This window comes from Orbicella faveolata, unplaced genomic scaffold, assembly GCF_042242905.1.
Source record: "Orbicella faveolata isolate gen_17 unplaced genomic scaffold, um_ofav_v1 contig_3, whole genome shotgun sequence".
NCBI classification, from domain to species: Eukaryota; Metazoa; Cnidaria; class Anthozoa; order Scleractinia; family Merulinidae; genus Orbicella; species Orbicella faveolata.
In genome coordinates this window covers 12,086,619-12,097,350 of record NW_028301558.1, presented here as the reverse complement: position 1 = coordinate 12,097,350, position 10,732 = coordinate 12,086,619, and the positions used below count along the sequence as shown (strand labels likewise).

Here is a 10,732-nt window from a genome sequence, read left to right as displayed (position 1 = left end):
CTTTTAATACAAAATCAGCCTCTGCTAAGGGAGATCTATAACGACCCTCCCTTTCATACAGAAAAGGGAGATCTTTGAAAAACGTACTCGTTAGAGCAAAGTTTTGAAGGTCAAAGTTTTACTATCTTGACCAATACGAGTCGTGTTTGGCCTGTCATCCATTTTTATCACCAAAGTGGTCCCAAAATATCGCTCGCTCTTTTTGTCAACATGCTTTGGGACCATTTTTTCGTGACAACATCAGTATCTTCTTCAAGTTTCTAGAACTGTAACATCTGTTGCTTCGGAACACATGTTTTCTTGCCATTGTGAAGCTTATTCGTTCGCTTTCCCCCTACAAGATGTCGATTTGGATAAACATATTTCACCGCGCCATTCAGAGTTGAGCCCGCCGCCATTTTTAGTGAAGTGGAACCCAGGTCTCGACGGCCACATTTGTGGACGGTTACAAAGCTCGGTCGAAAAGTGGTCCCAAAAAATTTTTCTGTGAGCGCTATGCAGACTGACTGGAGCACTATTTAGGCTACAGGTGTCTGTAAGGGTTAATCCTTACAATTACTGATGAAAGATAACCACTGTCACGTCAGTGATATTTAGCCTAACATGGGCGCTATTTAGGCTGACTGGAGAACCCTTACAATTACTGGAAGCTAACCGCTGTCTCTTCAGTGGTATTTGGCCTGACATGAGGGCTATTTAGGCTGACTGGAGCACTATTTAGGCTACGTGTGTCTCAGTCTCTAATGGCCGTTAAACCCTCCAATTACTGACATTTAACCACTGTTTAGTCAGTGACATTTAGCCTGACATGAGCACTATTTAGGCTGACCGGAGGCTTACTATTTAGAATAACCACAGTGCTATGTCGTCATTTCACCGGTTTGTGGTTTCAAAATGCCTCAGTGGAACCCTCACTTGAAAACGACACTTGACAATTTTTCATGACTTGCGTCTAGCACAAGTGATGTTGTATCCTCACCATAAAGACAAATTCCGCCCACTGTAAAATAATAGCATAGGTTCCTAGCTGCACTTCACCAAAGCTCCCTTTCAAAAAAAAAAAGAACATCAATGATAAATACATTCCAATAATTTCTACCACTAACACTTTGTCAAAACTATTATTTAACAGATTTTCAACATTCTTGAGAAAGCCCTTGGAGCTGTCCCCCTGCCTTACAGTTACAATGTATCAGTTAGGCCCTTTGGTAGCTACTACTTCAAGGCTGTGACCCCAGGGGTTACTCTGTAAATCTTTGGGTGGGTGGGGGGGGGGGGGTGATACTGGAACACTTAAACCCTTATAGTTCGTATAGCGTGATCGTCCGGGTGAGGGTAGTTCTGAAAAGAACTGTTGTTGGTGACTGACGTTTCGACAACCTGAGCGGAAGTCATCTTCAGAGTCAAGTGAATAGTGTGTGTCAGTCGATGATGTTATAAGTCTGGTCCGTTGAACGTTATTGGTCAGTTTAGCCATGATGGTATTGGCTGAAAGACTCGTGCAAAGTTTGTCATCATTCATTGGTGGGTTTCGGTTCGTCTATTGTTAGTCAAATTGGTCGGTTTTTGGTCCATGTATTGTTAAGTCGGTCTGTTAGAAGTCCGTTTGTCGGTTTCGTTTCCGTCGTGGATAAGTCGTTTGTAAGGCGTCGGTAGTTGTTGACATCTGTTAAGAGGCGTTTGTTCTAAGTTGGTGTACCAGCTTTCCAGAGTCAATCATTGAAAATAGTTTGTACTGTAGGTTAAGCACTGAGCAGAGTCCCAGTCAATGTTGTGGTTTGTCAGTTGATGATGTACAGCAATGTGATTGTTGGCATCACCATTTCTCGTGGCTCGTTTGTGTTCAGTCAGTCTCGTGTTAAGGTTTCTGCCAGTCTCACCAATGTAGGAAGCCTGGCAGTCGGAGCATTTGATCTTGTAAACTGCTCCCTGTCTGTTGTTAGGTTCGTCCCTGTCTTTCACGTTGGTCAGTAAGTGTCGTGACGTAGTTGTAGGTTTGTGGGTTACACGGATGTTGTAGGACTGTAGGATCCGTGAGATGGTCTCACAAGTGCCCTTAATGTAAGGTATAGTCACTGTAGTAACAGGTGTTGGGTTCCTGTTTGTAGCGTCAGCTTCAGCAGGTCGGAAAATGTTTCGTCTAATAAAGTCAGCGTTGTAGTTGTTTTTGTGAAAAACACGTTCAAGGTATCTGTTTTCGTCACGTAAGCTGTCCGGTGTGTCGCAAACTAGTTGCGCTCTTCTCGTCAAAGTCTTTATAGTCGTGGTTTTGTGTGAAGTCGGGTTATAGGATGATTCGTCAAGTAATCTGTCGGTATGCGTCGGTTTTCTGTACACTGTCGTTCGCAGTTCGTTGTTGTCACGGCTTACCAAACAGTCTAGAAAAGGAAGTTCTCCATTTTCTTCGATCTCTTTAGTAAACTGGATGTCGGCGTTCTGTTCGTTTAGGTGGTCGTCAAAATCGTCAATTTCGTCTTTGTGAACGGCGGTAAAGGTGTCGTCAACGTAGAAACATACCCTTCGCAACGGCACGTACCCATGTGGCCTACACACTGGAGTATCCCCCCTGGGGGGGGGGGGGGGCTTTTACACCTTATCTCAAGATTAGAAAATACCTAATGTAGGATTTTTTGTACACTTGACTATGACAGTTAACATTAAAAAATGTGTTCTATTCCTAAGAGATGTGTGAATTTGATAACCTCCTCTAGAACCATTTAACAAGACTACCACTTAGTAGTTTTTGTAAGATTGAGGAACAGACAGGTACTGCCACCTCCTGGGATACAACATTGTCCTACAGTAGCTAAGGTTCAACTATACCTGCTAAAAATGTTCCAATTTCAAAACTCCACCACTCTATACAAATCATTACCATACCCGACGCACCAAGCTTAATAAACTGTCCCCAGTCTAACAGACTTTCGGTGGTCCAGCCTGTAATGCATTGAGCAATGTTCTGTTACATGAAAAGATGAAGTCTATATTCCAGAAGTGGCGTGTGAGGGCGGTGCATGCTTATCTCTGCAATTTCCCTGATATGAAGTGACCAGGAGTATTTCTATACCTCAGTGGAATGCTAGTCCATCGCAGGGTTACCTTGAGCATTCATTTCTCTGGTACCCATTCATACACTTGAGTGGAGGAGTGTTTTGCTTAAGAATACAGATCAAGACCCTAATTAACCTAAACCACTGAATCTAGCCTGAGAGTTCAGTGTGCTAACCATTAGACTGCCACACAGTCCCAGGGGCGGATCTAGGGGGAGGGTGCAGGGGGTGCACACCCCACCCCCTCCTGAGATGAAGTCTTTGTTTACTTCAACTGTCAGTTATGCCATTCCTTAGTGGTGCACCCCTCCTAAGAAAAATCCTGCATCCGCTCCTGAGTCCTCCCTCTATCTGTGGCCAGTGCTGAATACTATAAAAGTATAATAATTTTAGATTTAAGAATTCTGAAGTCAACAAGCAAGTGGATATTTTGGGCAAATCATTACGATTATCACACTCCGGATTAATAAAACATCATGATCAGGTGTTAAACGAATAAAATGATGAAGTCAACACATTTTTCATTTTCCATCTTATCATCAAAAGGAACCCATGATTAAATAATACCTGGCCGTTTTTCTTTATGCAGCTTGAAAGCCTTCATATAGGAAAACAGCAGTAAAAACATAATCACAGTAGTAAGGGTCCAGCTAGATGCTACTCCTCTGTGAAACGAAAAATCAGAACAATTATTATCATTAATGAAACTAATGATCATTATTTTAATTAACAGAGGCTATACTACTGTAACAGTCAATAGCTCCACCATCACAGAATAGCCAAGTGACTGCTTAATAAAGGCTGACCGCTAAGAAGAAACTGACTGCTAAGACAGGTGATCAAAATTTAGTGCATAATGGGGCAAAAATTGAACAAAAAATGTACATTTAAATTTCGTAGATTAAACATTTGAAAAGTGGTTTCATGTTCGCACTAGCCAACAGATTTTATAGTAAATGTTCTTTGCTCTAAATCTTATCATTGACCGTTTTGGCATTACATTTATCATGAAGTGAAAAGTCAGTTTTGGTCATCTATGAAGCTGATCGTAGGAGAATTTAACATGTGCTCCTGTTGACTATCTTATGTAACATTAAGCTGACCGTTTAACAGAGGTTAGTCTTTCACTCAGCGGCTGTTGCTTTTTGGCAAAGAAAAGCCACAGCCCGAAATTTATCTGCATTAATTTTATAGGCTGAACAGAGGTGAATTATAATAAAATTGGACAATTGGGAAGTCCAAACGGTGACCATGTCTACTTTTCAGAGGTGACCACGTAATGGAGGTTATGGATGATTAATTAACTAAGATGCTTACCTAAAACCTAAATTGAAGACAAACATCATCAGAGCATTGATACCTATCTGGACAGCATTGGAAACGAAACCAACATAAAGAATTGGCTTAACAATGCCCTAGAAATCAAACAATTCAAATTGAAATTACTGTGGTTTATATGAGTGACAGTACCCGTCAAGGCAAGTGGTGCAGAGGAAGACCAAAGACACCTGGCGGAGAACTGTTACGGTAGACCTTAAAGAGCTAGGCTTGGTCTGGGCAGAGGCTGAAAAGATCACTGGGGAGTGTGAGAAGTGGAGAACTAATAACATGACGGCCTTCTTTCCCAGCCAGGACAATGAGGATGAGTGACTGAGTGACAGCACTTTTACACCACAATGCTCCAATCATGCTGCATGCATTAATTTTAATCAACATCATATTTAATTTTGGAAAACTCGTCAACTGATTAGAGTACTATTTGAATATACACATCTCAGTCAATGTCAAGTGAATACAAACTATCATGCATTTTTTGGAATAGTTCAGTTAACGTTTGTGCTGATTTAAGTTTGATCAATTACTAGCTGAAAAAGAAAAAATCACAATAACTTGAATGTAATAAAGCTTAGTTGAATTTGGCACAGCAAAATATTAAGTGTTCAGAATTATAATTATTGTACCTGAGTTTGAAGATACCTCCACAACAGTAAAAAGAGAAAACTACCCTGAAAAACAAATTATGATCTATCTGTCAATAATAGATATATTAAATAATTTTTGTGGTAATGTAGATCTCTTAGAAGTAAAAAATATCTAGTTGTATCTAGAAACAAAAAATATATAAATTTAATGTAATTAAATAAATGTTATAACACATAATCAGTATCAAATTATGGAACTTGACCCCTAAACAACATAAAAAAATATAAAACAGAATTAAAAACTTAGGTCATGCCACACAGAATAAGAGCGGGTTGACCCATGGCTAAGAGTAATTTATTATTCTAGCTTCTCAGGCACTCTTTAAAACTTCCAATTTGACAGGAGATCAGCTAAAACCACAAACCAACAAATTTTAGCTTATTACGCAGCTCGTTCCTGGTCTGACAAAAATATTGTATAATTTTTTTCAAAAACACCATGTTACCCACACCCCCACCCCTGCAACCCCTCCCCAAGAAATAGCTGACTGTTAACAAAAAATGAAAAAAGGAACTTACTATTGCAGAAGGAAGGCATATAAGGACAAACTCTTGCATCAAACTGGATGCAAAAATAAAAAATAAAAAAAATAACCAATAACGAATAAAATACAATGAAGAAAAACGATAAAAAAAATATGTGATGTTGAAGGCTAGACTCTTGAATGACATATTCTGAAACATCTTCAGCATTTTAACCTTACAAGCTAGGTTACCCAGCAATTGTTTGTCCCTCTTCTCCCACCTCTCCACAAAAGTCAATTGGCCAATTTCTGACCTCTAGCTTATAAAATCATTTGGAGAAAATCAATTTTTCCATGATATCAAAACCTCTTAAATCACTCATTGTATTTGTCATCAGCTAACTAAAATCTCCATCTGTACATACTATATTTCCAAATGCCAGTAAAACAGAACACCTCACTATGCTAAATCCTTCCTCAGGTCCAGCCATGTAGTTGGCGGTATATTATATAAACAATGGCCTCCATTTGGCATTAAAATATGCTCGGACGTTTGTACCCAGACATTATCTGTTCCAAGAAGTGAACAGTTTTATGGGAGCATAGCTCAAGAAAAACTGTGAGCTTTGAGGAACAGTTAATTTCCAAGTCAAAGGACAAATGTGTAGTTCCAGAAAATATCCATACCCACCCCTAGGAAGGTCAATGGAAATTCCACGGGGGAGGGGGGTTTCAAAAGACCAATTTTTTGAAGGAAAGTAAAACACTAAAATGGAATCTCCTGAGGGGGTAGGGAGGGGGGGTTCAAGCTAAAAAAACCTTCCATGGGAGGGGTATGGATATTTTCTGGAACAAGACAATATCCGAACATATTTTTGCGCAAAATGGAAGCTATTGTGTTTATAAGTCTCACAACATGCGCAGTTTTGAAAATTGGGGAATATCCTCAGATAGTCCCTACTTTTACATGTGGTTACGTGTGGTTATTTGGTCTAGTGACGCGTTTAGACCAATTGCACATGAGCAAAAATATTTGACGGATAATATAACATACAATATATCAACACACACCAGATTCAGCCATGCAGCTTAGCCCTTAACCCCAGTGTCAATCTCAAGATCTGAATGCAAATTCTCCTTCTTGTCTGACCATAAAATTCCACTTTAGTAATAGTTTTGGGAATTGGTAACTTAAAACATAGTTAATAGAGGGGAATGGTTATGAAACCTGACAAAGTTCTTTTTTGTATGTTTTTGTTCGCTTTTTTGGCCTTGACGGTGCACAAAACACAATGGTTGTTTACTCCGTACTGAGGAACTAACCAATAGAAACGTGTTGGTTACGTAATTCATGCAAAGTGTATGACAGATTGTGCATTGTCGTGGACCTTCCAACATAAATCTTGGAGTCCTTGTTTGCTCCTTTGATGTTTGCTGCACTTCATAACCAGTCCCCTCTATTAACTGTATGCTTAAAACAATATCCCAAAGTGGATAATTTTCTTTATATTTGTTACCTATCTCATTGTAAATGTACTGTCAGTGTTGGTATATTGTGAGGAGAAACTAGTTATCCATAATTACCCCAAGGAGTGAAAGGGTTAATAAGTTTTACAAATCCCATGAAAAGCTCTATTTGTGAACATTACAGTGTAGTTATCATATACATTGTAAAAATTATTGTTTCTTGTTCTTGTTTTATATTAAAAATAATTTTAATGGTTATATTAAAACTGTTGGAAAATTGGACAAAAGAATCAGGACTCTGATATTGTCCTTTCCAGCACCTTCCCACTTCTCCCACCTCACCACATCTAATGACCGATCCATTATTCAGTAATTATATATTTCTAATACTTACAATGTAACATTCTTTTTCTGATGCACTATCAACAACAGTAACTCAGAATTAATCCACAGAGTCCAGGTCAGTAAGCAGATTATTCCCAAAATCCACACCCCTCTCTGCAGCACAACACCCACCAAACGAAAGTTCTTGGCTCCAAATGCTTGGGAACTTAATGTTTCCAAGGCAGAACACAAGCCAGTGAAAATAGATATTCCAGTCACTTTGATAAAAGAAATAGCTAATGTTCCTGCTGCTAATTCTACTTCTCCAACACGTCCCGCAAAAAACAAGGTAATCATGGAGACCAGATGTTAGAAGAAGTAAGATAATACTGTCGGCCATGCTAAAGTAAACAAGCCTCTGATTTCAGCAACCGTGCTTCCTGACCAAATTCGACCACAACAACCAGATGTCTTTCCCTGCAGACATTGATGGCCTTCTCGTCTAACATGTATGGAAAATTCATTGTTTGGTAGTGTTGTGCTCTCTGCATCATCAGCCATGTATTAGCTTCTGTGATGTGATCTGCAACCATTCATTAAATAGTTTATTTTTTTGTTTAATGATATAAAATAGATTAATGACATAAATTAGATTCTCCAATTGTGCCTTGATTGGTTAGCAAAGAAACATGTTTTACATGTATAATTTTGTAAGAGTAGAAAACATTAACTTTACCAAAAGTACTGTTTGTTCCATAATACAATCGTACTTTGACTGACTGACTGACTGACTGATTGATTGATTGATTACAAAACAGGATCAATAAATCTGTGTTCTGATTATCTCACATTGTACTAGGAACATAAATTCATTAAACTTACAGCACAGCACTAAGCTAAAGGTTTGTCACACCTGTCTGCACCATAGTAAAAATAAGAAGACGCAAGCAAATTACGAATTTTGGGCTCCTGAGAAGTGGGGAGCATTTAAATCAGGTTAAATATGTCGTGAGGAAATGTGGACTTTTCGAGTTCTGTAATTCATTCATTTGAAAAACTCTACACTAACTTTCCAGAATATTTTGTGTCAAGTATAATATATATAGCCCATTTAGATAGAGGGAGTACCCTTCCACCCCCTGGTGGCAGGCACTTACATGTATAGGTCATTTAACAAATTTAACCTTCATTTAACAAACTGACATCTGCTTTTCATGTGCCTGTCATATTATTGATCATAAATTTCATCGCAACATTGTCAAATTAGCTGTGGATCCACGAGGCGACAACCAAGTAAACCTGCAGACTACTTTGACGATGCGCAGTTCCAGAAAATATCCATACTTCCCCCACAGAAAGGATTGGAATTTCCTGGCGGGAGGGGGGTTCTGGAAGACCAAAACATTTAAAGAAATGTATGAAGCTTAACTGGAATTTCCAGAGGAGTGGGGAGGTGTTAGAAAAAAATCCCTTCTGTGGGGGAGGTCTGGATATTTTCTGGAACTACACAATGTTATGATGAAATTCAATGTCTTCTCAACAACAGAGCAGATGCATGAAAAACTGACATCAATTTGTTTTTAACATTAACTACCGGTAATTGTCGACTTGTCTGCTCTCGCTCGTCTCATCAACATTGCATAGATTATAAATTCATATGTCTGTCCACTTATTGACAATGAAAATTAGCAACGAGCACACAAGAATTTTTGCAGTTATTGTAAAAAACTCTTTACCCAGGACTGCAAGGGATGCACCTTCATATGTAAGTTTTTGAAAAAAAAAGGGATGCATCTCACCTTGATCGAGCCAAATGTCAAATAGCCATAGCAATGGTGGTCTGATATTCCGGTGGATTGGCAGTATCATTGATCTCTTTGTTTGCCCAGCTCGGGTTCTCAAATTTCTTTGTGACACTGAAACAATCACATTCTATAAATAAGCTCATGTTCGTCGCAATCTGATCTGGACATAACACGGTAAGCCAGGCAGCTGGCAGTCAATCTTTTTTTCTTATGTCACTGCACTAAGGTCCGGTTTAAACGTCGCAATTTACAATATTTGAGTCGACTCGAATTAAAGTTCGGCATTTGATTTAAACTTCGCATTTTACATGCACTTAATTCGGCAATCAGATTCGGTGCATGTAAAATGCGACGTTTAAACCGGGCCTTACCTGGTCCGACCGCTATAGTTTCGCTTCTTACGGCTCCGATCCAAAGCGCTGCTTTTCCAGAACACACGAGGATTGCACCATCGAGTTGCTGCCGTTGCTGGCTGTTATGCTGTTATCTCGTACACAGATCCCCCACGGGCAGAAAAATCTTTTGGGTCGAAGATGTCGGTCATTCAGGGTCACTGTCAAATGCAGACTGCAGACCAGGGATAAAATGTAGACTGCAGACTACAGACTTTGATTATCCAGTGTTGACCATAAAATAGGGTTATTCATGCTAGTCGTAGTGAAAATCTGCACTCCGGTTAGCCTGAATATCACTCAGGTTCGCCTGTATAACGCTCCGTGTTTGCGTTAAGCTTCTCAACAATGGAAATGGTAATTGTAGATTCAGTTAAAAAGAAAAGTAGTCTGAATTTTATCCTTAGTCTGCATTTTACCCTCAGTCCGCAGTCTGCGTTTCACACTTAGGAAGAGAGAAGACCCTGGGAACGATGATCTGTCACTGAACAGACGCACGGTAGCCTGTCATCCCCCCCACCCCCAGCCCCGCAACAAAATCGGGGAGAGGATATTTGAGGGGAGGGGGTACACAGGCTACGTTTTTCTCTGTAAAAATCAATTTTGAACAATAAGCTTCCGGACGGAAAAAAATTAAGGAGGTATAGAAAAACATTTTTAAAAAAGAAAAATAAGGTTTCGGACTCCAGTCAAGCAAAAGTGTTTAATTAGCAGACATTGTTCCTCACATTTTTCTTGACTCCTGAACACCTAAGCTAGTATATATTTGAGCTGAACCTTTTTCAATCTACATTTGATAATGGCAACAAGATGATGCCGAAACGTCACGTTACAGCGTTTATTTTTCTTTGAAAGAAATTTAAGAGCAAATATTCACCAAGAAAATGGACACAGCTGTTTTGATTTTTTTTTTTCAAGAGCTTTTTCCTCAAAGCTTAACTTTCGCTGCCCAGGATGGAGACGCTTTGAAGAGTTACAACTCAAAGGTGATTTGTCCAATTTCACTCAAATCTGGTCAGTTGAGAAATTTACAATTCTAAAAATTATGTTGATTAGAGTCATTTATGTGCGGTCATTCTGTAACTTTTTATAGCAATTTTCAAAATGTTCTTTGACTTAATTGCAATCAATCAGTTCCTGATGCTGAGAAAAAAATTCGTTTAAAATTTATGGAAAATTTAACAATAAATTTTCCAGAAAACCTAATAAAATTATTGAATAGCCAGATCTATAAGCTTTGATTTGAAT

The 10,732-nt window shown here is 39.0% G+C and overlaps 1 pseudogene across 1 annotated transcript in view; it reads right to left on the bottom strand.

Moving 5' to 3' along the window:
* Nucleotides 1-10,681, bottom strand: part of LOC149106394 (multidrug and toxin extrusion protein 2-like) — a 46,196-nt pseudogene extending 35,515 nt beyond the window's left edge. Inside the window, exons 1-9 of the transcript XR_016209989.1 lie at nucleotides 9,464-10,681; nucleotides 9,087-9,203; nucleotides 7,358-7,870; nucleotides 5,552-5,594; nucleotides 5,012-5,056; nucleotides 4,368-4,465; nucleotides 3,618-3,715; nucleotides 2,824-2,937; nucleotides 980-1,047 (exon numbers count right to left, since the gene is read on the bottom strand). The product of XR_016209989.1 is annotated as a multidrug and toxin extrusion protein 2-like (transcript). The remainder of the gene's footprint in view (nucleotides 1-979; nucleotides 1,048-2,823; nucleotides 2,938-3,617; nucleotides 3,716-4,367; nucleotides 4,466-5,011; nucleotides 5,057-5,551; nucleotides 5,595-7,357; nucleotides 7,871-9,086; nucleotides 9,204-9,463) is intronic.
* Nucleotides 10,682-10,732: the final 51 nt, after the last annotated feature.